The following is a 15,430-nucleotide window of genomic DNA, read 5'->3' on the forward strand; positions in this document are numbered from 1 at the left end:
GGCTTGCCCACCTGATACAGACCCCAGATCTGCTTACCAAGGAGAAGAAGTGACTGTGGTTCATGGTGAGCGCTAGATCCTACAACTCAAGATACCAGGGTCCTTGGTTCCTTGCAGACCATCCACCTCGTGCTGCGCCAACTGCAGTGTGTGAACTGTGAGTGATCAAACGTCTAACATCACCCCAGTCCACGAGATAGTATCAGCCTTATTAGGAAGGGGGTAGACCACAAATTTCTACACAGGATGTAGAAATCTACACTCATCTTCACTGGTGGCCACAGTCTGGTTGCAGCATACCTTTTTTTTAAATCTCCTGGGAGAAAGAACCTGACTCCCTCTAGCTTTGTGGTTTGTGATTCTAAGAAACAGGAACTAAGCTGGCAATACAATACATCAAGTTTCCTCCGTTTTGCGCTGAGCTGAGTTATGATTGCTTGAAAATCCTCGTGCTGAGTTGGGCAGGTATGCCAACATTCTCTAGGGTATGCCAATCTGGGAGGGCAGGAAGAACCCTGACCTCCAGTCATGAAAACCCACCTCACCCTAGACCATCTTAAGAATGGGCTCTGTAGGATATTGAGAGACTAAGTTGGTAATCCACTCTCTGCCTGGAAGCCATTCTTAGGGCTTGAATGCTTCGTTAGTAGGGTGGTAGGAGTCTACAGCAGGCTGAGACAGCCATGACCTAAGAGGACCTACTAGGCTCCATATCTTGCCTGGGTTTACTACACAGTGGCTTGAAGAACAAAGAAAATTATGAACACTTTTTTTTTTTTTTTTTTAGAACTAGCCACAAATCCCACAGATAAACCCGGTTTTTAAAATATCTAATCAGAAATGTGGTGAGTGAAGGCTACACCCTTTAAGGAAACCACAGAGCTTGTGGTTTGAAACCTTTCAGCAACCTAGTTGTCAGGGCAGGTGAGGCTTCCACTCTGGAAGCCCCTCGTTGACGTTTTGAAATTAGACTGCAAGGTTCCCTGGAACCACAAGGAATGAAATGGGTAAGACTGTCTGGATTCTCCTGGGGACGCAGTGGTGCCGAGCAAGCCTGACTGCCCTGTCCTCGAGGTTCAGGAAGCATTGGTCCAAGTGTGGGTTCAAAGCTGAGGTAACACCTTTGGAATCCACTCTTTTCTCTAAGGACAGGGGTGGGTTTTTCCCAGGAGATTGCACGCTGTGTAAAGGAGCGGGCATGCAGGTAGCATGGGGCAGCCTTGCATCAGACTCAGGCTTCTGGATTATACATCCAGTCTCTGAATTTTCTAAACAGTGAACTTGAAAGGGTTGTTTTTGTTTCGTTTTGTTGTTGTTTTTTTTTTCCCCAGGGGCATCTATGCAGCAGGTTCTTTCTCCTTGTGGTGACTGGGAGAATGTTTGTGGTTTCAGGCACGGACCTTCCCATGAATATCATTACTTCCCCAAAGGTTTGATAAGCTAATGCCCCTCAACCTCAAAAGATGCTGTGGCTTCCACAAAGCCACTGTGCAATACTTCTCCCCGGTGCAATGGAAAGAAAAACCCTGTGCCCCATGACCTATGTCCTGTGCACTGTGCCCTGCCCCCTGTGCCCTGTGATCTGTGACCTGCCCTATGCCCTGTGCCCTGCGCCCTGCGCCCTGTGCCCCGTGACCTATGCCCTGTGCCCTGTGCCCTGCCCCCTGTGCCCTGTGATCTGTGACCTGTGCCCTGCCCCCTGCACCCTGTGCCCTGTGATCTGCCCCCTGACCCTGTGCCCTGCGCTCTGTGCCCTGCCCCCTGCCCCCTGTGCCCTGTGACCTGTGCCCTGCCCCCTGAGCTCTGCACCCTGTGCCCTGACCCCTGCACCCTGTGCCCTGCGCCCTGTGCCCTGTGACCTGCACAGCAGCTCACGTTCTGACAAGTGCTCAGGGTGCTGACCGAGACTGGAGACTGCAACCTGGAAAACACGCTAGGGGAAGGGGGTATGCAGTGCTATTACCACCCAAGTCTTTGCCTTATGTTGAAAAATACACATTTTCCCCCTCTCTCCCTTCCCTCCTTTTCCTCCCCTTCCTCAGTCTGTTTCTGGAGACTGAATTTGAGATCTCAAGACGAACTTGCTAGAGGGACCCAGGTGTGCACCCAGCACTGGCCTGGACGGCTTTCTGGCCCTTTTAACTTTTAACCCAGCACCCAGGATGCTTTTGAAATGTTTCTGTTCTCCCTAAATTGTTGCCAGTGCTCTCCACTGGCCCAACCTCCTCTCAGCTCCAGCACAGAAACTTCCCCAGGGTAAGTCCCCAGGAGGACTATAGGGCAGGGTAAGGATTAGAAGAACAAAATATTTATCCTTATTTTCACAGATAAGTGTAGCTGTCACCCTCATCAAAGAAACTTGTTTTTACAGACACTGACCAAGATCATTACGGAAAGCCATACCTAGTCAGAATGCAGACATTGGCCGCGGGGTGCCCAGCCCCAGTCAGTATGTTTACGGGACTACCTCCGCTCTTAGGGCTCAGAGAGCAAATAGGAAGAGGAGTCAGAACAAAGGTAAGAACCAGGGGACCAGGACATCTGCTGTGAGACGGTCTCTTCTAAAAAACTAAAGAAATAATAAAAAGACATGTAGTGGTGGAGGGAAGGGAAGTTGGGGTAGATCTGGGAGAAGTTGTAGGGGTGAGTGGGGGAGTGGAGGTGGGGGAGGGAGTGGAGCGGGGCGGGGGGGGGAGGGGCCGGGGGGAAGCGACGGCTCCGCGCACGCTGCTCCTGCTGCTGGCCGCCGCCCTGGCCCCGACCCGGACCCGCGCGGGTGAGTGCGGGGTCGGGAGGGAAACGACTCTGCGGGGAGGGCGGGGGCGGCCCCGGGGAAGCCGCGTCCCCGCGTCGCCCGGCCAGACCCTCCCGCCCTTCTCCACCGCGTACCGTGCCCCGCGCCCTGCTCCCCTCCCGGCCCGCGCACCCGCCCGGGGTCCCGGGAGGAGGGTCGGGGTCTCACCGCGCGCCGCCCCCAGGCTCGCACTCGCTGCGGTATTTCAAAACCATCGTGTCCCGGCCGGGCCTCGAGGAGCCCCGGTTCATCGGTGTCAGCTACGTGGACGACACGCAGTTAGCGTGCTTCGACAGCGACGCGGAGACTCCGAGGATGGAGCCGTGGGCGCCGTGGGTGGAGCGGGAGGGGCCGGAGTATTGGGAGGAGCAGACACGGAACGCCAAGGGCCACGAGCAGACTTTCCGAGGGAACCTGAGGACCCTGCTCGGCGAGGACAACCAGAGCGAGGGCGGTGAGTGACGCGGGTCGGAGGTCACGACCCCTCCACGTCCCTATGTACGGGCCGGAGTCGCCCCAGGTCCCGGGTCCGAGGTTCAGCCCGAGGCTGCGGAATCTCAAAGACGCTGGGCTCCGGAAAGCCCCGAACCAGGACCGGGTTTCCCCTACACTTTAGAGGAGTCCGCGGGTGGGCGGGGCCGACCGCGGGGTCCCGCAGGCTCTCACACCTTCCAGTGGATGACTGACTGTGACTTGGGTTCAGACCGGCGCTTCCTCCGCGGGTACCGTCAGTTCGCCTACGACGGCCGCGATTACATCGCCCTGAACGACGACCTGACGACGTGGACGGCGGCGGACACGGCGGCGCAGATCACCCGGCGCAAGTGGGAGCAGGCTGGTGTTGCAGAGAGACACAGGGCCTATCTGGAGGGCACGTGCGTGGAGTGGCTGCGCAGATACCTGGAGATCGGGAAGGACACGCTGCAGCGCACAGGTGCAGGGCCGCGGGCAGCTCCTCCCTCTGCCCTCAGGCTGGGCTCAGTCCTGAGGAAGAAGAAACCTCTCAGCTGGGGTCATGCCCCTGTCTCTTCATGTTTTTAATGTTTTAAACTTGATTACGAACAAGTCACACACCAAAATTAACCAGAACAAAGGCTATACACCTCAGTGAATTTCTGTACAGTTAGAGGAGCCATGAACTTGTGGAGACTCACTTTGGATTTTACACATTCGGTATCAATATAATTCATGCACTTATCAGGCACCAACACGCAAGAAGAAGGAAAATGGAAGAAATAAAATCCATGACAGATTTAGAACTAGAAAACAATTAGATTTATAACCTGCTTCATAACTCAAGTCCATTACCTGCACTCACTCCTTTCTCATCCAGTATTTAGCCTTGTTCTTTTTTGGTCCTGTTAGAGTATACACATATCTACACTTGTTTACATATATTCATATATCGTTGGCTATATCCCCCATATGAGGAAAAACAATGTAGTTTTCCTTTTGAGATTGTTTGCCCTCACTTAATATTATACATGCTAAGTCCATCCATTTTTCTGAGTATGTTGTGATTACATTGTTTAGAGCCGAATAGGATTCCATTTTATAAGTATACCAAATTCCCATTATTTACTCATCTGTTGATGGGTTTAAATCCAATTCTTTAGTGAACAAATTAGCAATAACCATTGGGTGTAAATATCTCACCGTAGAACGTGGACTTCTGCCCAGGAGTAAAATAACTGGGTCATACGGTGGTTCTATTTTTAATTTTTTTGAGAAATGTCCGAAATGATTTCCACAATGACTCACACAGGAGTGAGTAAGGGCTCCTGTCTCTCCATGTCCTCTCCAGCATTTGCTGTCAGATTTGTTGGTGACAGCCATTCTGAATGGGGTGAAGGGCTATCTCAGCAGTTTTAATTTTCATTTTTATTTCATTCTTTTATGTGGATGAGAGTCTTGCCTGCATGTGTGCGCCTGGTGTCTGGGGTCAGAAGAGGGTGCCAGATCCCCTGGGACTGGAGTTACATACAGCACATCTAACCCAGGTCCCCTGCACGAGCATCCAGTCCTCTTAACCTCTGACCCAACTCTCCAGCCCCTCAAAGTAGTTTTAATCTGCATTTTCATGAAGGCTAGAGATACTGAATACACTAAAAATAGTGGCCATTTGTGGTTTTCTCTTTTATTAAGATAACTGTCTATTCAGTACTCTCCCCATGAGTTGATTGACATTGCTAGTTCCTTGGTATTTAGTGTCTGCAGTTCTCTGTAAACTGAGGGCTCTAGTCCTCATCTGCAGCTGGTACAGGTTTCCTCCTGTTGTGGCTTCTGGTCACTCTGCTGTGTCCTGTGCTGTGAAGAGGCTTTATTTTCATGCAGATATGTGGCCTTATTAGTTCCTGAGGTATTGTCCTATTCAGAGGCTCTTGTCTACCCCAGGATCTGGAAGGGTTTCCCCTAGGTTGTCTTCTTGAAGTCTGGGTCTTTCAAATTTGGAATTTAATAAGGTCTTCGCTCTGTTTCAAGTTTACTTTTGTACAAGGTGAAAGGGGAGAATCTAAATTCATCTTCTCAGGCAGAAAAACAGTGTTGCGGCATCATGGGTAGAATGGGATCTTTTTTCCAATGTGTGTTTTGCATTCTTTGTCTAAAATTAAGCATGCATGGCTTTGTCATCTTGTTTCCAGGATCTCTATCCTATGCCTTATTCTCCCGTCTATTTTATGTCAGTTCCAGGCTGTCTTTGTCATGATACCTCTAGTATAATTTGAGGTTGGGATCGTAACACCTGAACATTGTTTGTCATCTGTACAGATTCTTGTCTTTTTTTCCTAAAACTATGAAATACTTCGGTTTTGGGAATATTGCTTTAAATCTACATAATGATGTCAGTAGTGTGGCCATTGTCACATTAACTCTGCCAGTCCAGGGCATGGATTGTCTTTCCATCCTCTAACATTCTCTTCTGTGATTTCCTGTGTCAGTGTCTTGAAGTTTTCATTGTGGAGTTCTTACATGTCTTTGGTTAGTGTCTTTGGAATAACGTTGACTGTTGTACATTTTGGAATCACTTTTTCTTTTTCTTTTTTTTTAAAGATTTATTTATTTATTATGTATACAGAAGAGGGTGCCAGATCTCATTACAGATGGTTGTGAGCCACCATGTGGGTGCTGGGAATTGAACTCAGGACCTCTGGAAGAGCAGTCGGTGCTCTTAACCTCTGAGCCATCTCTCCAGGCCGGAATCACTTTTTCTAAAATACACTGCTGGCATAAATGAAGGCTATATTTTTATATTGATTTATGTATCTGGCAACTATAAATATTTATTAGACCCAAGAATGTTCCTATGGATTCAACAGGGTCTTTTAAGTAAAGAATCATGTTGTCTGGAAATAGTGTGACTTCTTCCTTCCCCATTTTGATTCCTTTATGCCTATCTTCTGTCTAATTCTGATAGCTTATATAAAATCATCACTGTATCAAATAGGATGGTGGAGAGTGTGCACCCTTGTCTCCTTCCTGGCTTTAGAGGAAACTCCGGGTGTCTCTCCTTGAGACATAATATTCCCATCTCCCTGTCTCTCCCATACGAGAGGTGAAAAGTTCTATGGCGTGTCCTGACCCTTTTTCAGGGACTGACTCTCCCAGCCTCACCCTTCTCTCAGGACAGTTCAGAGTGTGTCTCAGCAGGGAAGAAGAGAAAGTCCCCGAAATGACCAAGGCAGTTAACCTTCAGTCTGAAGACCTGTGTGGGACACAGCCTTGCTCAGGTCCAGTTCTCTCTGTCCACACTCAAGGTCTCTGGAGTATGACATCAGTGATGTTGGATCCCTCAGCCTCACCCAGTCAGGAGAGAAGTCCCTTTTTCCTGATGTGACACTTAGAGTTTATGACCCTGGGCTCTTTCACCCATATCTGCAATTTCCCAAAGATAAGATTATCCAGAACATGTAGCCAAAAGTTTCTCCAGTCCTGCCTGGCCCTGCGGTGGGACCAATCTCTCCCACCCACGGTCCGCAGTCGCTTATAAAACAGTCACTCAGAGCTTACATTTATTACAAACTGTGTGACCTATGGCTTCAGCTTCTTGTTAGGCTAGCTCTTTCATCTTAAATTAACCCATTTCTATAAATCTATATGTTGCCACGTGGCCATGGAGTTACTGTTCTGCTGTGATCTTGTTCTCCTTTGGTGTCAGGCGGGCTAGCGTCTCTCCCAACTCTACCTTTCTTCTCTCTGTATCTCTGCTAGGATTTCCCACCTGGCTGTAAGCTTTCTTGCCATAGGCCAAAACAGCTTGATTTGTTATCCAATGGGAGTCACACATATTCACAGCATACAGAAAGGCATCCCACAACAAGAATCCTGTGTCTAAGCTACAGGAGATTTTCATCTCTCCTTCATCCCATTTCTGATCCTTTCCAGGTTGGTCACAGGACCCTGCTGGAGTCCCAGGAAGAATGCAAAATGCACAAGCTTTCCAACTCTTCTCCTCACACCCACCAGAGACACATGTGACCCATCACCCTAGATCTCAAGGTGATGTCACCCTGAGGTGCTGGCCTCTGGGATTCTACCCTGCTGACATCACCCTGACCTGGTAGAGGGATAAGGAGGAACAAACACAGGACATGGAACTTGTGGAGATCAGACCTGCAGGGGATGGGACCTTCCAGAAGTGGGCAGCTGTGGTGGTGCCTTTTGGGGAGGAGCAAAGATACACATGTCATGTGCTGCATGAGGGTCTGCCTGAGCCCCTCATCCTGAGATGGGGTAAGTAGAGCTTTGGGTGCAAATGGGACAAAGATAGCTGGAGCCTTCTACAGACCCTGGGCAGAGTCAGGTCTGAGAGCTAAACCATGACCCTCACCTTCCCTTCCTTTCCTAGAGCCTCCTCAGTCCTTCCCCATCATGACCATTGTTGGTGCTGCCTTGGAGCTGTGGTGATCTTAGGTTTTATCATTGGAGGTGTAATTATTTGGATGAGAAAGAACACAGGTATGGAAGGACAAGGTCTGGTTTTGGTTTTTGTTGTTGTTGTTATTGTTGTTTGGTTGATTTGGTTTTTTTGTTTGTTTCTTGTTGTTGTTATAATTTAGCAGGTTCAGAAGGGTGAATAGTGAATGGGAAGCAACACACACACACACACACACACACACACACACACACCCCATGTGCACACCCATGCCTATCTCTGGGTCTGCATGCTGACAATCACTTTCCTGTAAAGCACTTGGAAAATGAAGAACACATTCATAACCCTGATGATGGAGGTGATGGGATCGTGATTCTCAGAGATCAGAGGCCAGAGGGGAATGTTCCTGCTAGGACAGACCTCTAGACTGGCATTGGTTCATTTCCTGCATGCCTCCTTCCTCTTGCCTCCTGACCCAGTCTGCAGTCACAATTCTGAAAGCTTGCTGGGGACCAGGACTTCCCTAGTCTCTCACAGCTTTTCTCCTCACAGGTGGAATACGATGCTATACTACTGCTGCAGGTGAGTATGTGAGGGAAGAATTATCTCTGAAGGTCTTGGGTAGAAACTGAGCTGATAGTTTCTTGTAGGGCCCTGGCCCCGGTTTGGGTAGCTGTTGCCTTGCTTGCTGACCTTGACCTTGATGTCCTCCCTATGCTAATTCCCTGCCAGTTTCCACCCTCCTGAATGCTTAAGGGAAATTCCTTGTTTGTGTATCCTACATATTGGGCATTAACAGCTTAGATGCAAGATTGTAAACATCAGTAGTGAACTGCTGCCCTCTGGGGTTCTCCCATTGTGCTGTAAGTCTGTATTTAAGGTTTCCTCCCTCTTTCAATAAACGGGCATTCGGCATTCTGCTGACGCGCATGACCGGCTGTCTCGTCTCTGTTTTTCAATCCACAGCCCCTCGCTCGGATATGGTGAACTGGTGTTATCGCTACAAATGGAGGTTCTACTGAGATCTGAGAAAGAAGGGACGTCGCTGATGGACACCCAAGTAAGGCTGGCCAGCATTTTAAAGAAGAAAAAAGGTAAGGGTGAATTGAATTGAAATGGGTGCAGCTAGCTCACAGTCAGTTCATTGGACTGCTGAAGCAGGAGAGCACCGAAGTTAAGAAAGGTCAAGACAGCTAAAGATTTTAAATAAAAAGGAAATCTTCCCAGTAGAGAAGAGGGAAGGAAAGGAAATTTCCTGTTAGAAAAGGGAGAAAATTTTAATCAAGAAAAAAGGATTTTCCTAGTAAAAAAGGGAAAAATTTTGAAACTAGGCCTAAAGATTTTGGACCCCTGTAGAGGAAGGATGAAGGAAAGAGAAAAGCCTCTTCCAGTGGTAGTGGAGGAAGAAAAGGCTCTTTCCAATTTTAGAATTTTCAGGATAGTTAAAACTCTGAGCACTGTCTGCCTGCCAGCACAGAGGGGCAGCATCTGAATTACAAAGAGTCAGCAGGTAGGCCTCACTACTGCTGGATGAACAGCAAGCAAGCCCAGAGCTTAAAGTTTTGTTGTCTGTTCGCTTGACTTTGGTTCAAATTTTTTTTTTTAATTTTTCCCTCAGAGTGGGAATAATTCAATATTTAGGATCCCTTCGTGGGAAATGTTTTTCTGTTTTTTCCCTTATGGTGGGAATAACGCATTATTAGGTAGTCCCTTCATGGGAATAAGAGAAAGCTTAAACGGGAATGCGTAGCGGGAGTGTGTGCGCCCAGCGTGATGGACAAAGGCTCATGCAGACAGATGGCCCAGACAGGTGGGAGGCAGAGCTGCGATGGGGCACAGGCCCGGACAGGCGGACAGGCGCTGGCACTAGAGCCCGAGCACCAGGCAGAGCCAAAGCGAAGCCTGCAGCCTCAGCCAGCGCCAAGCGAGCAGAGGCCCAGGGAGGGACGGGCACTAAAAGTTTAAACGGGCCCAACTTCTGGTGAAAAATGGTTTCGGTCAGGACATGGAATGCTAAGTCAATGCTGTTTGAACTTCCAGGGATATTAATCATTCATTGTATAAAGGATGTTCTGTTCTTTTGATTGTCTTAATAAATGTTTAGATGAATGTTTGATTCTCATGGTAGATAAACTAAGGAACAGAATTCATAATTTTGAACTATATATTAGATATGCTCTTGTCTGTTGATCATTACTGAAAATTTGGCTCTGCTCTTTAAGTTGCTTTCTAGAAATTCTTGGTTTAATTCTATAGAAATATAATACCTGAAATGGATTGGGTTGTTAGTTTATTAAATAATGTTGCTAAGATAAACCCATAAAAAAATAATCTCTTACTGAGAAAGAGGTTACAAAATTATTTTTCCAGTAAATAAAATACAGGTAAATGTTTGGTCCACATTGTTAATAATTGGCTATTTGTGCTAATGTGTTACTTGGGATCTATAAAAAAGGATCCTCTTTTTAAGATTTTATAAAAATATTGTAGAAGAATATTACCTGAAGTTACCTCTTCAAATCCTATAGAGATTGTATTTAATGCTTTTATAATTGACGTATGTAAAAAGGACCATGGAAATAGAAGCTGGTGATAGACCGGGCAGTGGTGGCGCACGCCTGTAATCCCAGCACTCGGGAGGCAGAGCCAGGCGGATCTCTGTGAGTTCGAGGCCAGCCTGGGCTACAAAGCTAGTCCAGGACAGGCTACAAAGCTACACAGAGAACCCCTGTCTCGAAAAAAACCAAAAAAAAAAAAAAAAAAAAAAAAAAGAAGCTGGTGATAGAATTGCTAAATTATTATTACTTTCATATTTTAAATGCAAAATGGCACCTATATGTAGAACTGGAGGCTTTGGAAGTACAGGAGAAAAGGTGTTTTGACAAACAGTTATCAATGATAAACAGCCTAAATTAAAAATAAAATTATGCCGGGCGGTGGTGGCGCACGCCTTTAATCCCAGCACTCGGGAGGCAGAGCCAGGCGGATCTCTGTGAGTTCGAGGCCAGCCTGGACTACCAAGTGAATTCCAGGAAAGGCGCAAAGCTACACAGAGAAACCCTGTCTCAAAAAACCAAAAAAAAAAAAATTATATGGGATTAAGATTGAAAGATTATTGGATTCTGGTGCTGGATATAGCTATAATTTCACAAGACTCCTGAGATCCCAACTGGCCTCTTCAAGAAGTCAGGAAAGTGGAGGCTATTACAAGATCTTAGAGCTGTAAATAAAACCATGCTTCTCATGGCAGCAACACAGCCTGGCTTGCCTGCCCCTGTGGCAATTCCTAAACATTTAATTGTGGCTGACTTGAGGGATTGTTTCTTCACCATTCCTTTGCATCCCGAGGACAGTTCTCAATTTGCTTTTAGTGTTCCATCAGAAAATCTCAAAGAACCTTATCAGAGATATCAGTGGGTGGTCTTGCCCCAAGGAATGGCCAATAGCCCTTCTATATGTCAAATGTATGTGTCTTTGGCCATAGCTCCAGTTCAAAAAGCTTTTTCAGATGCTTATATAATTCACTATATGGATGATATTTTATTGGCTGCTAAAGATAAAAAAACTTGGTTTTGATGCCTTTTCTAAATTACAAGAGGTTCTTAGCCTGGCTAATTTACAAATAGCCCCAGAAAAGGTACAGGTATCCTTTCCCTATCATTATTTAGGTCATGAATTGTTACGAACAGGCATATGTCCACAAAAGATTACTCTGCATACGGATCAGCTATGCACGCTTAATGATTTCCAAACCTTTCTGGGAGATATTCAATGGCTTTGGTCCACTTTAAAGATTCCAACAGGTCAACTTCATCCTTTGTATGATGTCTTAAAGGGCGACCCTGACCCTTTATCTCCCCGTGAATTAACAGCTGAAGGGCATACAGCCCTACAATGTGTGCAAGAGGCCCTGGAGCAGGCTCACGTGCAATATATAGATCTTTCTTCTCCCTTATTGTATTTGACATTTTGTTTTTCTCATTCACCTACTGGAGTGTTTTGGCAAACAGGTCCTATTCTATGGGTACATTCCCCATCTTCTCCAGCAAAAACCATTACTCCTTATCCTCAGGCTGTTGCTCAGATTATATTTAAGAGAATCAAGATCAGTGTTCAAACTTTTGGTAAGGAGCCAGATATTGTGGTGACCCCATACACCCAGTCTCAAATAGCACGGTTGCAAGCTAATGATAATGATTGGGCCATATTGACATGCTCCATGCAGGGTCGGTCTGATACTCACTACCCCTCCAATGATGTGTGTAAGTTTTTTAAATTGCATCATGTTATATTTCCCAAGATAGTGCAGATGGCTCATATTCCTCAGGCCCGTGTGGTATTTACTGATGGCACTTCACGTGGTTTTGCTGTGGTAGTTTCTGGTAACATAGTGAAGAGAATGAAAGTCCAGGGCACTTCTGCCCAGATGGTGGATGTACAGGCACTGTTGCTTGCTTTACAGATGTTTTCTGATGAGCTTCTAAACATTTATACTGATAGCCAATATGTGGCACATGCAGTTATGCCTTTGGAGACAGCAGCCTACATACCATCCATCTCTCCCATTCATGAATATTTATTGCAAGTGCAAGGACTCATATGGTCCCGCTCACATAACCTTTATGTGGGCCATATTAGAGCTCATACTCAATTGCTTGGACCTCTTAGCGAAGGTAATCAGAGGGCTGATGCCATTACTCATATGGCTGTCACATTACTTTGTTCTGCCTTTGAAAAGGCTACTCAGTTGCATCAACATTATCTTAATGCTGGATCTCGTCATCATACGGGCATAACCCAGGAACAAGCCATCTAGATAGTTAAATCATGTCCTATTTGTGATGAATTTTTACCTGTTCCTCATTTGGGAGTTAATCCCCGAGGACTTTTACCTAATCATGTGTGGCAGATGGATGTCACACACGTGCCTTCCTTTGGAAAATTACAATATGTCCATGTATCTATTGATACATATTCTTCTCTAATTTTTGCCTCTGCCCATTCAGGGGAAAAGGTTAAAGATGTAAAAAATCATTGTCTTCCTGCTTTTGCTTACATGGGAGTGCCAAAATGCATAAAGACTGATAATGGTCCCGCCTACAGCAGTACGGGATTTTCAAAATTCTGCCAAGACTTTTCTATCATTAATAAGACTGGTATTCCTTATAATCCTCAAGGACAGGCTACAGTAGAACACTGCCATCGTACCTTAAAAACATATTTTGCTAAAGTAAAAAGGGGGGAGCTAGGGGCTCATCTTTCCTCTCCACATTCTATTTTTTTCCCTTGTTTTATATATTTTAAATTTTTCATTGGTGGATTCTGCTGGAGTATCCGCTGCAGATAAGCACTGGAGGGCTCCTGTTACAAATCATCCTCTGGTGTGATGGAAGGATCTTTCTACTGGCACTTGGAGGGGACCCGATCCGGTGTTGGTGTGAGCCCAGGGTTCTGTTTGTGTCTTTCTGCAGGACAATGAGGTTCCTCTTTGGGTTCCTGAACGCTGTGTGTGCCCCATGGCTGCTGCCGAATCCCAACATGGCAGAGACCTATTGGGCCTTCGTGAAAACTCCCCCCCTTCTGATGCCAATGGAGATTGAGAGCCCAATACAGCCAGCCTTGGCAAACATTAACATAAGCCTAGGAACTGTAGCCATTGCAGTTGGATTATTCAGAAGGTAATGTATGGTAACTGCTTTTTCAAGTATGTTTGAGAACATGTCACCCAGACACCTTAGAGATTAAGGATAACCCTGAAGGTCACTGACCTTAATTTGTTAACAGTACCATGCCAGCTAAACCTTTTTCATTTTCGCAATCCTCTTCAAACTGGTGTAGTACCTACTTTTCAGGAGTGGCTCTGTGCAACTTTTATTGGCCTCCTGAAATTCATCTAGTCTCCTTTGAAGATACCTTAAAATTTATGAGCCTGAATGTAGCCATTATGAGACCATTAGTTCTGCTCCTTGTGTGCTGTCTGTTTTTTCTTTATGGTTCTTAGTTGTTCTTTTGCAGAGCTGCCAGCTTAAGTCATGCTAGGATCAAGAAAAATGGGCCTTGGTGGTTCGTGTTCCTGGAGTTTTGTCCATGCCAGTGGATGCTCACACACTCCAGAAGAGAATTTGACATTGCTGCTGCTGTTGTTGCTGTTATAGCGGTGGCGGCCACTGCTGCTACTGTTTCTGGGATTGCCATTTCTTAATTGGTTACTACAGCTTGAACAATGGAGACCCTGGTAGCAAAAGTAGCTACCACAGTTAATTAATCTTTCATTCTATTGGGTATGATAAATTTAATTCAACAGTTATATACATTTCAATTGGCTTTGAAAGTTATAAAATTTATAAACTCAAGTTCCACTTGCTTTTGGGATACCACCTTATGAGGACTCCAATTAGCAGTAAGGCTCATTAAGGAAGGGAATGGCTCAATTTCCTTTAGCCTCCTGGCTATGGTGGGTTAGGACTTCTGTTGGTCTTTTCTGTGTCACACAGATTGCAAGCCCAGCGCCACTTTGAGATCTTTGGTAGCAGTTAACTCTACAGCTCACGTGGTTGAGCCTGTATGATAATGAGTATTCAGAGATGGGTAATGCCTGGGGGGCACTCACCAACCTAAGACAGAGCACTTGTGTGGCCTGGGCAGGTGTCTCTATGACGGGTAAGGTGACCTGCTGATGTCCCACACAATCTAAGTCAGAAGCTCATTTTTTAGTAAAAGGGGGGGACCTGTAGGGCCCTGGCCTCCGGTTTGGGTAGCTGTTGCCTTGCTTGCTGACCTTGACCTTCCACCCTCCTGATTGCTTAAGGGAAGTTCCTTGTTTGTGTATCCTACATATTGGGCATTAACAGCTTAGATGCAAGATTGTAAACATTAGTATCGAACTGCTGCCCTCTGGGGTTCTCCCATTGTGCTGTAAGCCTGTATTTAAGGTTTCCTCCCTCTTTCAATAAACGGCATTCTGCTGAGGCCAGTGACCCACTGTCTTTTGTCTCTGTTTTTCGATCCACAGCCCCTCGCTCGGATATGGTGAACGGGTGGTGGTAGCACGGGCTTTATCGCTACAGTTTCTCCTCCAGCCCCACCTGTCAATCTTCTGACTGAGTCTGGTTATTTCTTCTGAAGGCAGGGACAGTGCCTAGAGCTCTGTCTTGTATCTGGAGGCTTGAAAAGGTGACACCTTAGGGCCTGGGATTGGGGCTGAAGCAAGGAGGAGAGGACTGGGTCCCATGGTCTCTTGGACTTAGACCTTTCAGTGAGTGGTAGGCCTTTGAGAAGTCTTTATATTGACTTTCTTGACTCTTGTTCTTTATCTCAGAACAGCTGCCTCGTGGGACTGAGGGACTAGTTCTGACTTAGGAACCAATGATTCTCATTCTTGAGTTTTTCCTGTGCACACAATGTGACTCACTTGGAAGCCCAGCTCTTTCCACCAGGACCCTGTCCCTGCACTGCATTTGTTCCCTTCAACAACCAACCTTCCTGATCCAGCAGACAGGAGGGGACACCTCCATCCTGTCACCTCCATGCTGCCCTGAGCTGCAGCCCCTGACTTCCCAACTGAAATAAGGATTTGAATGTGAACTTGATGTTCATGTCCTTGACCTGAAAGATGGCAGGTTAAATTAGTGGAGAGAATTCTTTTTTTTTTTTTTAAGATTTATTTATTTATTATATATACAGCATATATGTCTGCAGGCCAGAAGAGGGCACCAGATCTCATTACAGATGGTTGTGAGCCACCATGTGGTTGCTGGCAATTG

At 46.4% G+C, this 15,430-nt stretch overlaps 1 pseudogene; it reads left to right on the forward strand.

Moving 5' to 3' along the window:
* Positions 1-1,511: 1,511 nt before the first annotated feature.
* Positions 1,512-8,689, forward strand: LOC131893763 (H-2 class I histocompatibility antigen, Q10 alpha chain-like; annotated as a pseudogene).
* Positions 8,690-15,430: the final 6,741 nt, after the last annotated feature.

This window comes from Peromyscus eremicus, chromosome 16_21 (assembly GCF_949786415.1).
Source record: "Peromyscus eremicus chromosome 16_21, PerEre_H2_v1, whole genome shotgun sequence".
NCBI classification, from domain to species: domain Eukaryota; kingdom Metazoa; phylum Chordata; class Mammalia; order Rodentia; family Cricetidae; genus Peromyscus; species Peromyscus eremicus.